The sequence below is a fragment of the Euphorbia lathyris genome, chromosome 3, assembly GCF_963576675.1.
Source record: "Euphorbia lathyris chromosome 3, ddEupLath1.1, whole genome shotgun sequence".
NCBI classification, from domain to species: Eukaryota; Viridiplantae; Streptophyta; class Magnoliopsida; order Malpighiales; family Euphorbiaceae; genus Euphorbia; species Euphorbia lathyris.
The window spans coordinates 78,213,549-78,230,911 of NC_088912.1; the positions used below are offsets into that span (position 1 = coordinate 78,213,549).

Genomic DNA, 17,363 nt, shown 5'->3' on the forward strand with positions numbered 1-17,363 from the left:
CTAATCGCCTTCGAGTTCAATGTGGAGCTTATTTCGACATTGCTTCGGAGGAGGAAGCCGCTCGTTTCAAACACTTTTCGCAAGCCGGTCGCCAATTTGTGGACATGCACTTCCTAGACTTCCATTCGGTAAGAGCATTGAATTTCTCTACTAGAATTGATGCTTTTATTAAGGCGTTGGGTTGACAAGAATTCGTTAATATGCGTTTTCCCCGTATTAATATGTGGTGGAATTTTTTGTCACTTTGACCATGAACAAGAAGAAAACCTCAATCTCTTTTAGGAATAATGGTACCACTTACACCATTGATTATGAAGCAATGTGAAACATGTTTGGTTTCCCTACTTCTGATTTTTATGATAAGCCTAAAGATTTTGATAATGATGTTGTTTGGCAAACTCTTTCGGACCAAGACTATTTTAATCCGAAAAACACCTCAAGCAAGTTGATTAAGGACAATTGTGTGTTCTTCTTTCATAAATTTTTGAGTTTCTCCTTGTTTGGGCGTGTTGAGAGTTCAAAGATTCGAGTTCGGGATTTGTTTGTTTTGGATAGTTTGTTTAAAGGCTTGAGGATTGATAGCATTGGTATGTTGTTTGATAATTTGTTTCGTGCTTCGAGGGCTACTACCATTCAAATCCCTCTTATCACCGCTATTGTGTTGGGAGCACGGGGTGAATTGGCCGATTATGACATGTCTACTTACCATGGGTTTGTTCCACTCTTAGACATCTCGGCTCTTGAGCGGGCTCATTTATTGCTTCCATAAGGTCCCCCCGTCTTTATTTCGTATGCCTCCCATATTGCCCACCTTCATGGCACTATGGGTGGAGCGCTTCAAGTTCTCAATTTGTAGGTTTCGAAGGCGGCGGAGAGGCGGAAGAAGAGGAGGATGAACCATATGCTCCGCCACAACCTCAAGCACCTCAAGCGGATGATCCGGTGGATTTGCGGAGGATTTTGAACCAAATAAATTCCAACAATCATCAAATGAACTTAAGAATTGATGATTTGGTTGAGAATAACATGGTGATGAACGACAACCTCAACCTTTTGAGGCGTGAGCATAGGTCTACTCGGCATCGGATGCTTTCCTTTTTCCAACGCCGAAATGTGGAGACTTCACTAACACCTCCGGATTCCCCGCCTCAAGCATAGGTTGTTTTCTTTAATTTTATTTTTATCTTGTTATCATTTGGTACAATTTTCCATTTTTAACTTTATGTTGAATGTTTCCTTTGCTATAATTTCTATCTTTATAATCGCATGCCTTATTTCGTATTTAATTTTTATGTTTTCTCCATTTATACACCAATGAGGACATGCTCCGATTTAAGTGTGAGAGGAGATATACATATATCATTTACACATATACGAATAAATGCAACGAAAACATTATTTTGCAAACAAACAAATGCTATACGAGTAATTTTTATGCAAATGCAACACTAATATATTGCAACACACATAACACATTTTTTTTCAAACTATTTTTATTAACTTAACATTTTTCATATATTTATAAATTGATCATAAGTTAATATGATTCATTGTTTAGGTTATCATTATCATTAGAAATAATATTTCTATACGGGTAATATTTTTTTTCAAATTTTTCACAAATCTCCGATACGATTTTAAGTAAAATTATCTCGAGTGAATGTATTTTAATTAAATAAATTCTTTATTTTCAAATTTCTATTTTATATCATGCAATTCATGATACAATAAATCTTATTTTAAATTTTCAATTAGGTTTATAGGCATTAAATTGAACTAATATTTATTAGCTCGGTTTGATTTCGTCTTACATTAACACGAATTGAAGTTTTTAAGGAAACTTTAACCATAATACATGTTGAATTTTAAGTCAATATAGGATGAATGTGCTATCTTTCTTTTTCCCAAAATTCAATTTAATATTCATATTAATTAATCAATTAGTTGAATTCTTAACTTTTGGCCACGATTGAGACCAACCTTATCACAATCGAGGTATGAAAGGGAAGAAAATTAAGTACCGTTTACTTTTGGCCATGGTTGCGACCACCCTTATCACAATCGAGGTATGGAAGGAACGTTTTATAAATAATAATAAGTGTGTTTAAGTTTAAAGTAACGATTGCGTCCACCTATGGCATGGTCGGTACCTCTTAAGCGAACACAAAGCAATAAAATACGTATAAAGTTACGATCAAGACCACCCTTATCTCGGGCGTAACTAAGCAAATAATTAACCCAAGTACTTATAAAATATAATATATCTCATATACTAGTTTAGGTTTAGGAAAGGAAATTCTGTGCTTTGAAATTCCTTGAGACGAAAAACTCAATAACATGCGTGCTTATACATTGTCCCGAATGCTTCAATTCAAAATTGGAAATACAAGACGAATGATATATCGTATATTACACTAAGGTAGTTTGATATTTTGCGTATAAATTTGCCATGCGAAGTAAGTCTTTTTGGCTTAACTAATTTAAAAGGTAATGCCAAGATATATAATTTAATTTCATAAAGAGATTAGTTAGAGAATAAATTCAGAGAAATTTTTCTCGGGACTAGCAAAAGATTAAGTGTGGAGATTTGTTAAGCCCAAAAAATACCTAATATACCATCTATAATTACATCAATATTGCTACGAATTTGTGCTGTTTATAACTGTTTAGAAAGCTTTTACTCTCGAATATGTTTCTTTCATGCAAGGTACATAATATTTGGTAAAATCCAAATAGGAACGAAAGAGTTCAAAAACAGAAGAAAGACCCTATAAAAGGAGTCATAGAAGATAAAAAATTAATAACGGCAAATCAAGGACGAGAATGAAAGTCAAAGACGACAAAAAGTTCTGTGCCACGACCGCGGCCCCCAAATTATCGGTCGCGACACGCTCCCTTCAGCTTCTCCTTCCCTTCGTTCGAAGACTAATTGATGCTCCCCCATTCTCGATAGAGAATTAAATATTCTCGGTACGAGCAGGAGTCTGTAGAAGCCAAGTTGCACACTTTCGTTTTCGACGAAACGTGATCGTTCAGGTGGATAAAGACGTCCCTTCACAACGGATACGATCCTTCACAACGGACACGACACTTCAATCAAGACTCTTCAACATCTATAAATAAAGAGTTGATGGAGAGTTGAATATAGAGAAAAAAAGAAATTAGTATAGAATTTATGCAGAAATTCCGAGTCAAGTGATTCAGAATTTAGATTTCGATTCTGTTCGAAACAATATGATGTACACACATTGTTTATTCAATAATAACAAATTCAGTAGCGTTTAGACATTATTCCAATTTAGTTTTCATTTTGGTAGTAGACCGACCTAGTCTCTATTACGAAGATTCAACGAGAAGATTGAGTAGAGGATCCGCCCTTGAGCCTGACAAACTCTAACGAAACCCAAGGAAACGATTGACACCCCGTTCACTTGCAAGTCGTCGAATGTTTCCATGCTCCATGTTCTCTGTAAACTTGTATCAATTTATATTTCATCTAATAAAGTCTGTTCTATTCGATAGATTTTTATGCAGCACTTTGGTAAAGGATCCGAAGTGGATGCTGGTGTTTTCATTAAAATGTATTTAATTCAAAATCTTTACAAGGAAACTTTATTGAACACTTAGGCAAATTAATATCTCGAAAGAGTTTTAATTTGATTAAGGGAAATTATCCCGAAAGGGTTTTTTCATGTTCAAAGCCTAATAGTTAGAGGTTCCGTCATTTATTTCATCTTTATAATTCATACAAAGTTTAAAGTTGTTTTCTTTGCTTAATACAAACAAATACATTTGTTTACTTTTCTAAAAAGTATTGAACGTCCCTATCTTGCGAATTCATTCTTAAATCAGAATATTTTTCTAACATCTTCATACTCCAATCTAATTCTCATTCTAGAAATTTCAAAACCAAAATCCAATTCAATGATTTACATGTTATAACCCTTAAAAATAAATCTAACCAATTCAAAATAAGTTTTTGTTGAAAAACGTTCCCTGTGGGATCGATATCTTTTTATTACTACAAGCGTATACCATGCACTTGCAGAAATCGCACAACACAAAGCAGTTTCCCTGGGGATAATAGACAGTAAGGTTTTCGTCTAGCCATATTTTTCATCTTCAGCTTTCGGCTCCTCGGGACCGCACTGTTTCCACTCGTAGCAGAGAAAACTAACAGATTCTCATTCGACATAGCTTTTCCTATCAGGATATTATCTGAACTTCCACCCCATTCCGGATCCTCTGTCTGGTTTTGAATAACAGTGTAGTGCACTATTTCCTCCAAAGGTACCACTGAGTCAGACCCTCCTATATCATCATCATTGTCAGTTTCTTTCCCGTTATTATTCCCAATATCATGTTGCCCATATCCTTTTTTGGTGACTAGGTCACTGCTTTGGGTGTCATGCTCCTCAACATGGATTCTTCGGCTAACATATGTACTCCTTCTTTCATCTATACGAACCTCGCATTTGTCAGAGGTTTTCTTTTCTTTGATGTCGTAGGCTACAGTCCGCAGGCATGACGGCGATGCCCGAAGAGATGGGTCGTAAGGCCAAAGATCATTGACTTCCCTAGCCAGACCAACTTCACAGTTGTCATACACATGTCCGATGACGCCGTAAAGGTAGCAAAAATTTGGCAACTTCCCGTACCTAACCGAAACCCAGACCTCCTCTTCATCATCATCAAGCAAAATAACCCCTCGGACAAGCCGTCGGAATATATTAAGTCAGATTTGCACCCTAACATACATTGCCCAATTTTGTATTCTCTCATTGTCGATAGAGACGAATTCTCCCACCCGACCTGCAAGTTTTTGGATTACTGCTAGGTTCCTGCATTGCAATGGTACATCCACTAGGCGAATCCTGAATTCACACACATTCATCTGAAGCTGAGATAACTGGGAAATCCCATCCAAGTTAGCTAATATGACTAAGTTGCGATCATAATGCCAGGGAGCATTATGTAGCACTCTCTCTTTGTCCTTAATGGATTGAAAGTCAATGATGAACAATCCCTCCCCATATTCATTAACTTTAAAGCCTTTATTGGTTTTCCAAATGGCGTTGAAGGCATTAGACATGGATTGAATATTCAGGGTTTTAGCCGACAGCAGTCACCCCACCACTTTCATGGCCGTGTTGGTCTCGGCCCCTCTCTCGCTCAAATGAAGTATGATTGCTTCATCATCTTCCTCTATCAATTTTAGTTTCCTCCATTGCTTCTCAATATGGTATACCATCGTTCAATTTTCTATATCAAAATCAAAGTAAATTGGGTAATCGAACATCACCATACGCCAGAAATCGACCGAAAAACCTAGCGTCATACTCAAGGATGACGGCGCCACAGGTAAGGGGAAAACCGCATATTGGGGCTTCGTATTAAAAAAATTTTATACTTGAAACCAAGTGCTTATATTTGAAAAGTTTAATTTAACTTCAAACAATTAATTTTTAAACTTTATTATTTAAGTTTAAAAAATGGTTATTTAGCTATCACTTCGGATGTAGATCTATAACTTTTTTCAATTTTCAATAACGTAAAGTTAAAATTGATCTTGGTTGAAAACTGTTAAGCCTAAAATATACCTAAAATATCATATATAAATACGTTAAATTTACATTGAAATCGTGTTAATTATATTCATTTAGAATACTTTTACGTCTTTATTTACTTCTTTGATGCAAGGTGCCTAAATATTTGGTAAAATCCAAATAGGAGCGAAAACGGAGCTAAAACGGAGCTAAAATGGAGGCAAAACTTTAAAAACGTACCGAGAATGCATATCAGTCAGAAGAACGCTCGAGAAGGACGAAAAACAATCGTACGCCAGGGAGGAATACTCTCTGTCGCGACTGAGATTCTCAAAATCTCAGTCGCGACTTGCGGAGCCTAGACCGGGGGAAATCAAGTTCAAAAGCTTACCCCTGTACCCCCTGTCGTGACTGAGATTTTCAGAATCTCAGTCGTGACAGACAGCCCTCTTGCACACTAAACACATGTTAATTTCATAAAAACGCGTCTGTTCGTTCGGATAAAAGCAACCCTTCACCAGCAGACACGGCCCATCATTCACAACCCTTCATCAACTATAAATAAGTGATTCATTTCAGAATTGAAGAGGTTGGAAAAGTTAGAGAAATTAGAGAAGAGAGTTGTTATGTTGAGTTTCTGATTCAGAAAAGAATCAGAAAGTTAGAGTTCATTTCTGTAAGCAATCGTGTTTTACACGAATTTTGTTCAGATTAGTTACAAACACAGTTTTAGTTTAGTTTCCATTCTGATAGTGGATGAGACCAGTCTCTATTCCAAAGATCCAGCGAGAAGAATTGACGGCTGAAGCGCATGAGGTTTGACGAGCCTATGAAGTTTGAGAGAAAGATTGACGACCCGGATCTCAAAGTTTTCGTTACAATGCTATCCAAGTTTCTACTTCTCTGTTAACTTGTGAAAATTCACATTTCAATTAATGATATACTTCTTTATTCAATATATTCTTACTGTTGTTATTTTGATGTTATTCTTACAAAATGATTTTCAAAATGATATATTGGTGTTTTTATTAAAACGTTCTATTCCATCTTATTCATATAAAAACTTTGTTGAACACTTAACAAATTTAGTTTTTATGGATGACATGATCGCTGATCGCGGCTTATCAAAAGTAAAACACTAGTTTGATTAAGGTAGGAATCATCTCAACATCAGGGGGATTTCTACGGTTCAAAGACATTTAATTGAGTAAATTGATATATTGTTTCATGTACATAATCTCACAAAGTTTAAGTTGTTTACTTTGCTTTATGAAAATAAAGATCTATTTTATTCCAATTGCGGAAGTATCTGTTTTGTAATCAAAATTCCAAAACGAAATTGTTCTCTAAACTTGATATAATCTTTCTATCTAATCCTAATTTACCAAAACATATTCCATCAACTAAACGTATTTCTTTTATTAAACCTAAACATGTGATTAAACCAAATTAAATAAAGTTTTAGTTAAAAAGCGTTCCCTGTGGGTTCGATATCTTTTATTACTACAAGCGTATACGTTGAAGGATATGTTGCAAAATAATGTAACATTTTAACACTCACTTAACAAATTTCCTTGAAATTTGTGACACATTTAAAATCCTAGATGTGACTGCAGAAGCAATCAAACTTCGACTCTTTCCTTTCACTTTGAAGGATAGAGCCAAAGAATGGTTAACTTCTATGCCAGCCGCAACTTTTGCCACTTGGGAACAATTAGCCCAAGCGTTTTTATCTAAATATTTTCCTTTAGCAAAAACCGCAAGAGTCATAAAGGAGTTAACATCTTTTTCTCAAAATGATAATGAGACTCTTTATGAAACTTGGGAACGTTTTAAAGAACTTCAACGTTTATGCCCACACCACCAATTACCCGCTGAACTTTTAATGCAAACATTTTACAATGGACTTAATCTTACAACTAGGGGTTCATTAGATGCTATGTCGGGAGGACTATTTATGAAGAAAACATCAGCCCAAGCGAGGGAACTTTTGGAGGAAATGGCAATCAACAGCAGTATGTGGCCCGCGGAACGTGGACATATGCCGGTAGCAAAACCATCATCCTCAACCACATCATCAGTTAAAGGTATAGTTGAACTTGATCCAGTCGCAATGCTACAAGCCCAATTTTCTGCTTTATCGCACAAAATTGATAAGTTTATGGCACCACGCGATACCAATGGTAATCCAATCCAAACGGATGTGGACTACGAAAATATGAGTGAGATTGAACAGGTAAATTTTGTCCAAGGGCAAAACCAAACTAATAATCCTTATTCTAATACTTATAATTCTGGATGGAGGAATCATCCTAACTTTAACTGGAAAGATAACAGTAACAATAATAGTAGTGCTAATCAAAATCGTACCACTAATTACCAAAATCAGTCAAGAGATACGATTAGCACTTTATCTTCTAAAATCGACAAGTTTATAGATGCTATCAGTGGAAAAATAAGTAATCACGATGATGGTTTTAAACGGATCGAAAATAAATTCGATCAACTTATTAAAGACCACTCATCTAGCATCCATAATTTGGAGGTTCAAATTGGTCAACTTGCTAAATCAATTCCATCCCGAAAAGAGGGAAGTCTTCCCAGCCATACGGAAGAAAATCCGAAAGAGCAGGTGAAGGCTATCACTCTTCGTTCAGGGAAAAATTATCAAGGGCCTGAAATGCCCAAAGATTCAACGTTACAAGGAACTGATCTACCAAAGTCCAAAGAAGATATCTTAATCACAAATAATTCACCATTTGACACAGGTACTAAAACTTTTGTACCCAAACCACCTTTTCCGCATAAAGTCCGAAATAAGGACTATGATAAACAACTTCTAACGTTTTTGGATAAACTTAAAAATTTGCATATCAATTTGACGTTTATGGATGCAATCACACAAATTCCTAATTATGGTAAGTTTTTAAAGGATTTGATTTCAAAGAAAATCAGTTGGGAAGGAATTTCATCCATTTCGTTAACTGAAGACTGTAGTTCAATAGTATCAAGTAATTTGCCCACTAAACTCAAGGATCCCGGATGTTTTACTATTCTGTGTAAGTTGGGAGATATTGAACTCCCAAGTTGTCTTTGTGATTTAGGAGCAAGTATAAACTTAATGCCATTGTCTATTTTTAACAAGTTAGGTTTAGAAGAAGATATCAAACGTACCAATATGGTTTTGCAATTAGTGGATCAAACCACTAAAAGGCCATATGGTATAATTGAAGATGTTTTAGTCAAAGTCGATAAATTTATTTTTCCTACCGATTTTGTTATATTAGACTTTGCATATGATAAGGTCGAGTTTAACATGAACAAAACGATGAAGTACCCTATGGAGGAATTCGCCTGTATGAAACTTGATTTAGTCGAAGAATGTGTCAATGATATAATTCAACGTGAAGAAATAATTGAACTTATAGTGAATGAGGAATTAGACGATAAGGACCCAGAGCCTTTGATTAGAGAAGATGGACCAGTTCCGCCTTCAATTGTAACACCCCCTAAATTAGAACTTAAAGAGTTACACAGTCATTTGAGCTACGCTTTCTTAGGCGAAGGCAATTCTCTACCTATAATTATTTCTAACAAATTAACAAACGATCAAGAAGAAAAATTGAAAGAAGTTGTTAGAAATAGGATAGGAAGTATGGGATGGCAAATTTCAGACTTAAAAGGAATTAATCCTAGTATAGTAATGCATAGAATTCATTTAGAAGAAGATAAGCCACCTAAAGCGGATAGGCAAAGACGCTTAAATCCGAACATGAAAGAAGTAGTCAAAAATGAGATTACTAAACTTTTAGACAATGGAATCATTTATCTGATCTCGGATAGTGAGTGGGTTAGTCCAATCCATTGTGTACCTAAAAAGGGAGGCATAATTGTTGTAAGAAATGATGAAGGTGAACTTATACCTACACGAACCACCACCGATTGGAGGGTTTGTATAGACTATAGGAACCTAAACAAAGCAACCAGGAAAGATCATTTTCCTCTACCTTTCATCGACCAAATGATCGAAAGGATAGCCGGTCATGCATTTTACTGTTTTCTAGACGGTTATTCCGGATTCTTTCAAATTTATATCTACCCGGATGACCAAGATAAAACAACCTTCACATGTCCTTACAGAACTTTTGCATATAGGAGAATGCCTTTTGGTTTATGTAATGCACCAACAACTTTCCAACGATGTATGACAGCAATATTTAATGACTTCATTGAAGACATAATGGAAGTTTTCATGGATGATTTTTCAGTTTATGGAGATTCTTTTGATGCATGTTTACAGAACTTAGATAAAGTATTGTCTAGATGTGAGGAAACGAATTTAGTATTAAATTGGGAAAAATGTCATTTTATGGTAGACGAAGGAATTGTTTTAGGTCATAAGATTTCAGAAAAAGGTTTAGAAGTGGATAGAGCGAAGACTTCAGTTATAGAAAAATTACCCCCACCAACCACTGTTAAGGGAGTAAGATCATTTTTAGGTCATGCAGGTTTTTACAGACGGTTTATAAAGAATTTTTCTGTAATTTCCAAACCACTTACTAATTTGCTTATGAAGGATTCAACTTTTGATTTTAATAAAGATTGTTTACAAGCTTTCAATACTTTGAAAACGGCTTTAGTCAGTACACCTATAATATCAAAACCCGATTGGAATCTACCTTTCGAAATTATGTGTGATGCGAGTGACTTAGCTGTAGGATGTGTATTAGGTCAAAGGAAGGATAAGAAACTTCATGTTATATATTATGCGAGTCACACATTGTCCAGTGCACAACTAAATTACACCACAACTGAAAAAGAAATGTTAGCAGTAGTTTTTGCATGTGATAAGTTCCGATCTTATTTGTTAGGATCTAAAGTTATCATTTATACTGATCATGCAACTTTGCGATATTTATTTGCTAAGAAATATGCAAAACCACGTCTTATTATATGGTTTTTACTTTTGCAAGAATTTGACATTGAGATTAAAGACAAAAAGGGAGTTGAAAACCTGGTCGTCGATCATCTGTCAAGACTTGAGGATGAAAACGGTCCCATCGGTGAAACATCAGGCATTCGAGATGATTTCCCCAATGAACATCTCATGCAATTACAAAGTGTCATAACTCCATGGTATGCGGATATAGCCAATTACTTAGCTGCACATGTTGTGCCAGATGGATTGACTTCTCAGCAAAAGAAGAAATTCTTTTCAGAAGTTAAGAAATATTTTTGGGAAGATCCATTCTTGTTCAAAACATGCGGCGATGGAATATTCAGGAGATGTGTTAGTGAGTTTGAACATGAGTCTATAATGATAGAATGTCATGCTAGCGCTTACGGAGGTCACAATAGCGTAAGCAAAACAGCAGCTAGAATACTCCATTATGGGCATATAAACTTGACGATGCATTATGGGCATACCGTACTGCATTTAAAACACCTATCGGGATGACACCTTATAGATTAATCTATGGTAAAGCTTGTCGTTTGCCGGTTGAATTAGAACATAAAGCATATTGGGCTATAAAAACCCTTAATTATGATTTGCAAAGCGCATGGAAAAAAGCGTTTGTTTCACTTAAACGAGTTGGATGAATTACGCTATTTGTCCTACGAAAATGCGAGCATTTATAAGGAGAAAATTAAAAAATGGCATGATGCAAAAATCAAAATTAAAACCTTTAATGTTGGAGATAAGGTCTTACTTTTTAATTCTAGATTAAAATTATTTCCAGGTAAGCTAAAATCTAGATGGACTGGACCATTTTTGGTTGTTCAAACATATGATTACGGAACATTGGAGCTAGAAATGTCTAATGGTGATCGATTTAAGCTCAATGGTAATCGTTGTAAAATTTATTTTGATAGAGCTCCAATTCAAGTCGAAATACTGAGGTTGTTTTTTTTTTCAAAAATTAAATTTTAATATTTTAAATGCCATACATATCCATATTATATATATATTAATATAGTTTGAAAAATTCAAAATTACTAAGTAACATATTATTTTCAGAGGCAAATACTAAAAAGCATACATATAATTCTATCAAGCTTCGTACGTATCCCAAACGTTTTTTAATCTTTAAATCGAGAATGAAAGCCACGTAGTTCTACCTATTTTAGATAGTTCTCTTAAATTTCGTAAGTAATTTATATATTGATGGACATGCTAATCATTTAATTGTACAATTTACTTATTACTATATAATTATATAGATAAGTCATTTTATTAAAACAAATCAAATCGAACAAACATTTTATCAAACTCACTCGTGAACAAATAACCGTTTTATCAAACCAACTCATAATCAAATAAATCGCTTTAACAAACCAATAATTTTTATCAAACTATTTATGTCCATCACCGAAATTATAATCTGTAACACTAAACTGGTATCGTTAATTCTGACCGAATGTTCAGTTAGACTCGTGACACTGCTACGAGTCTATCCGTACATATTTTATATTCCAAAGGCTTGTGCAAATTGTATATTAATACAATATAAAATAATCAACTATTTTTACGGGTCTATTTTAATATGTAAGATAGTAATTTATACTAACGTTGTTAATTTAGATCGATATATCTCTAAACTCGTGGCGCTCCTAATACCGAATTGAACTTTCACTTCGATACAAATCTAAAGGACAACTGTCTAAATCTTATATTTTTAATAGTAATCCATCGGTGATAAATTATTAATCATAAATCTAAATCAGTTAAAATTTGACAAAACTACTGTAACTAAACTTACTCAAAATCATACCTAAAATATTATAAAATTAATTTCAGTCTAAAATAAGGTTACCAAAATATCATCATCGGCCATTGGAAATCCATCGGTGTGACCAAAAAGCCAGGATCGTTTTTTCTCTCCCTCCTCTTTTTATTCACTTATATGTAAAATTTAGGTGAGGACACTTCCTTATGGTGAGAACACGCACAACTATGTCGTTTTTAGTATAGAAATCAATAAAAATCAATAAAAACCACTAAATGCTACTAGTGGGAATTGAACTTGGCACTTCTCATTTACACTCCACCCTACTTACCACTAAGACAATTGCTTCTCTTATACATTATATTACGCGATGCTTAATATACCGTTGTGCTAGTAGCTTTTATTGTTTAATATTTGACGCATGCACTTATTAATATCGATTAAATATGCATAATTGCCTCAAAACAAATGTGCATAATAATGAATTTTCAATAGAAAAAAAGAAATGTGCATAATAATGAATTATTAATAGAAAAAAAGAAATGTGCATAATAATGAATTATTAATAGAAAAAAAAGAAATGTGCATAATAATGAATTATTAATAGAAAAAAATCCAAGAATATGCTCCAATTTCTTATTTATTTAATTCCTTCATATTATAATTTATGTTATATAAGAAAATATATTTTTTAAAACATATGTTTTAACTTTTAAAACACGAACTATAAAGTTTAGAACGTACGACATATTTTTTAGAACATACGTTATGTTTTTTAGAACATGTGTTATGTTTTTTCGAACATGAGTTTTAAATTATGTTATAGAACAAAGAAAAAATGATCCAGATATCTACTAATTTTTTTAAAATATTATACTTAATTTTTGGAATACAAACTATATATATGTTTAAACATACGTTAGAACATATATTTTAACTTTTAAAACACGAACTATGGAGTTTAGAACGTACGACATATTTTTTAGAACATATGTTATATTTTTTAGAACATGTGTTATGCTTTTTCGAACATGAATTACAAATTATATTATAGAACAAATGAAAAAACGATCCAGATATCTACTGATTTTTTTAAAAAATTATACTTAATTTTTGGAACACAAACTATAAACTTTAGAACATACGTTATGTTATTTAGAATGTGAGTATTTTTTTAAGAAAAAAAAATGGTCCATGTATTTACTATTTTTTTAAAACATTATCTTAATTTTTAGAACACAAATTATAAAGTTTAGAACATATGTAATAATATTTAGAATATCGTACTTAACATTTTAAAACATAAATTACAAAAATATAGAGAAATTAAATAAATAAAAAATTAGATAATGTTCTTGGATTTTTTTTCTATTAATAATTCATTATTATGAACATTTATTTTTCTTTATTAATAATTCATTATTATGCACATTTAATCGATATTAATAAGTGGATGCATCAAATATTAAACAATAGAAACTAAAAGGGCACTGGTATATTAAGCAACGCGCGACATAATATATGGTAACAAGTGAGAAATTCCTGATCGGAGCTCGTCCCTGTGGGGGGCGTCGTTGGGTTCGACGGGGAAAACTCTGATGCCAAAGTTAGTAGAGAATATGGAGAGTAACTGTATTGACAAAGCTTAGAGAGTAAACAAGAGTATGAGTACCTTGGTAGCTTAGGGTAATAAGCTATATATAGTTGAGAAGTTCGTAACTCCTAGGTAACTAGAAAGTCTTCATTAATGCTCATTTAATGGCGGTTACCAGTTACTCTTAACCTGGCGGGTAAGGTAATTAATGATTCATTTAATAATCCTTTATGGCCGTGTCGGCGGCCAGCCGTTATCAATGTGAAGGGGGAGATTCGCCCGTGGAGATCCGCCAGGATCTTCTAGAACTAATCGTTAGAGATCCGCCTGCCTCCTCTTGCTACGTGGCATACTTTAAGGCGAATATCCCTTTTAGTCCTCATGATAATATCCCGCTATTATCAGAAGCCCCCCCCCCCCCCCCCCCCCAAAATGTCATTAAAGTCCTTTAGGGCTTTCGAACTTCCGCGCGCCGTCATATGCTTCCTCATTAATGTGCACTCTGTTCGATGCCGCTCGATGACCGACACGTGTGATGACACACTGTTCGAGGCTGGTTCAAAAACCCTTCTTCTTCTTCGCTTTTCTCTTTCTTTTCTCATTTCTTCATCTCCTTGTTTTCGAAGCTTTTTCCAGAAATCTTTTCAGAGACCATACCCAAGCTTCTGCATCTCCATGTATGTGCATTTTCTTTTATCTTGAATGTTTAAAAGTTCATCTTCGTCTTCTGGGTCAACTTCGGAACTTTTTAATTCGACATCTCCCTTTAAGATTGAAGTAGATTTTAGTTGGACCACTTCTTCATCGGAAAACTCCCAATCCTCTGTAGACGCGATTGATTCCGGTTTAGCTGAGTTCAATAACTCGGCGCGTAACCACTACCAAACTCGTTCTACCAGAAACCCCTTTCTTTTCCCTTCTGCTCCCGGTGTTGTTCCGGCTAGGACTCGCAATCGGTTTCTGGGTTTAATGGCCACTTCTTCTTTCCCTGTTAGGAAAAAGAATCCTCGAGCGGCGTCCACTCCGTCTCGTATGAGTGCCGCGGATTTGGCGAATCTGGCGAATCGCTTTCCATGGATAAAAAATTATGAAACCCAGCTCGCCGCTCCCCATCAACGTCCCTCTAATCCACCTACTGGCTTTCTCACTGTATTTAGTAGTCATGTGGAGAGAGGGTTTCGCCTTCCTCTTCCTAAGATGTTGGCGGACATCCTCTCATATTTCGACATTGCCGTTAGTCAGCTGCATCCTAATAGTTGGCTTGACATGGCCTTGGATTGCTATCTCGCCTCGAATTTAGGCGTTGTTTACACAGGTCGTATTTTTAGAGTCTTTCATAAACCTTCCAAGAGGAAATCAGAGTCCTATCTTACCTTTGCCAAATTTGGCGTCTATTCGCCCTTTTATGACAAAATGTCCAACGTGCATTGCTGGGATGAGAGTTTCTTCTATGTGAAGATAAAGGATGGCGAACCGTTAGGTTTTCCTTCAGTTTGGCACTCCCATCCGCTACATATGGTGGGTGACATGCGAATCTTACTAGACAGTGATGAGGTGGTGGTGGATCTCATGAAGCAAATCAAGGCGGATGCATGGACTTATGCGGATGCCTTAGCCTTCATGATGAATGATATTCCATTGATCCGCCGAGAAGAGGATCGATTTGTTTATTCGAAAATTACTCAGTTTGATCAAGGTACCTTTCTGTCACTTTAAGAGTCTTAATTATTTTGATGTCTTCTTTGGCAAGGGTGTTTCTAAGGCAAATCACGCTCTTGCAGAGACGCGCAGGAAGCTTTTGGAGGATGAAGCACGTAAGAAAAATCAAGCAGCTAATCCTCAAGCTGATACAGGAAAACGTCATGCGGAGACGGCCGTTGATCCGCCCCTGAAAAAGAGGCGACCCAACACTGTTGGTACCACAAAGATTATGGCGGACGCGATTCGATCCGCCAAGCCTGCTGAGAAAACTGTTCAGGTAATCCTTCTTCTGACTTCTTTATTTACCCATCAAATTCTAAAATGGCGTATGGCTCTTTTTACTTGTGTAGATGGCGAAGCCGGATATCGGGGGGTATTGGTCTGCCAAATTGGGGGCCGAAGGTTCCTTTGAGAATGAATCCCTTCTGAATGATCTGGACGAGGCTTTGGGCCAAGTGGGTGAGGTGCAAAGGAACTATAACCAAATCCCCGGATCAGTTCATATCAACAAGGGGAAATCGGAGCTTCTATCGGTAAGTTTACGAAGAATGTAGTGATTCTTTTACTTCCTTTTTCACCTTTGGACTAAATCATTTTTGTTTCTTATAGCTGTACGCCCGCCTGCGCACTTTGGAAAATGGACTTCTCCAGAATGTGGCGGATAGGGCCACCATCGAAAAACTGGAGAAAGAGATCGCGAATGCCAATTCCACCATTGCTTCTGTCAACGCGAATCTGGCCTCCGCCACAGCCGCTTTAGTTCTCCGGGATGAGGAAATTAAAAGCTTAAAGGCAAAGATGGCTTCTGACGCCAAAAACTATGAGAATGCTATCGGGGAAGCTGAGTACACGGCGGGTGTACAGGCATTCTATTATGGCGAGATGCTCATGACATATTTCTCTTTGGCTCATCCTGAAGTTGACTTCACAGATCCCCAGTTCACCGTCCCCGAACCTGAAGATGTGGCAAAGCTCCATAAAATGCTAGATGTTAGGGGATACCTCCGTACTTACGTAAGGAAATGGATGAAAGGAATCATGGAGGAGACCAAGCCCCCTACTATAGTTGTGGCGGATGACCCTGAAGAAATGTCATCCAAGGTTGATACAGAATCAATTCCTGATTCTGTCCCTCCATCGGGTCCTGCATCTTTGAAGGAAAAGGAGGTATCCGCTGATGGCGGATCTGTGACTATGGAGAAACAAGATCCTCAGGCGAGCATCATGGGCGAAGGAAGCACAAAAGGAGATGCTCCTATTATTATTTAGCTTTTGCTAGAAATTTTGTAAAAACCTTATAAGTACAATTTCGGTTTAACTTCCTACTCTGCTTTATACTTATTTTATCCTTACATTTGCGTAAAGAAGCATGTATGTTTGAAGCATGTTTAGGATTTATGTTTGGAGTAGGTGGCCAGACATACTTCATTTCTTGACAAAGTATTTGCAGAGGTTTTGGAGATTCCACGTTCGTGGTAGTGTATTTCCCTCCATATCTTGTATTTTGAATGTGGCTGGTCCGATCTTGTCCACTATTTGGTATGGACCTATCCAGTTGAGGCCCAACTTGCCTTTACCTTCTCGAGATTGGACTTTATCAGCTTTTCGAAGTACAAGATCTCCTATCTTTAGATCCATAAGCTTTGCATTTTTATCATGGTAAGCCGCAATCCGCTGTTTATACGCTGCCATGCGTACATATGATTGATTCCGGCGATCCTCAACTCGATCTAGGCTCTCCCTTAGCCGTTTGTCGTTGTCCCTTTAACAATAAAAGGCCACCTGATCACTAGG

The 17,363-nt window shown here is 35.8% G+C and overlaps 1 non-coding gene and 1 pseudogene across 1 annotated transcript; one reads left to right on the top strand and one right to left on the bottom strand.

The window, feature by feature from the left end:
- Positions 1-16,838, top strand: part of LOC136222735 (uncharacterized) — a 72,809-nt pseudogene extending 55,971 nt beyond the window's left edge.
- LOC136225153 (small nucleolar RNA R71) lies at positions 7,309-7,415 on the bottom strand. The gene has a single exon (XR_010686885.1). It is a non-coding gene; the product is annotated as a small nucleolar RNA R71 (small nucleolar RNA).
- Positions 16,839-17,363: the final 525 nt, after the last annotated feature.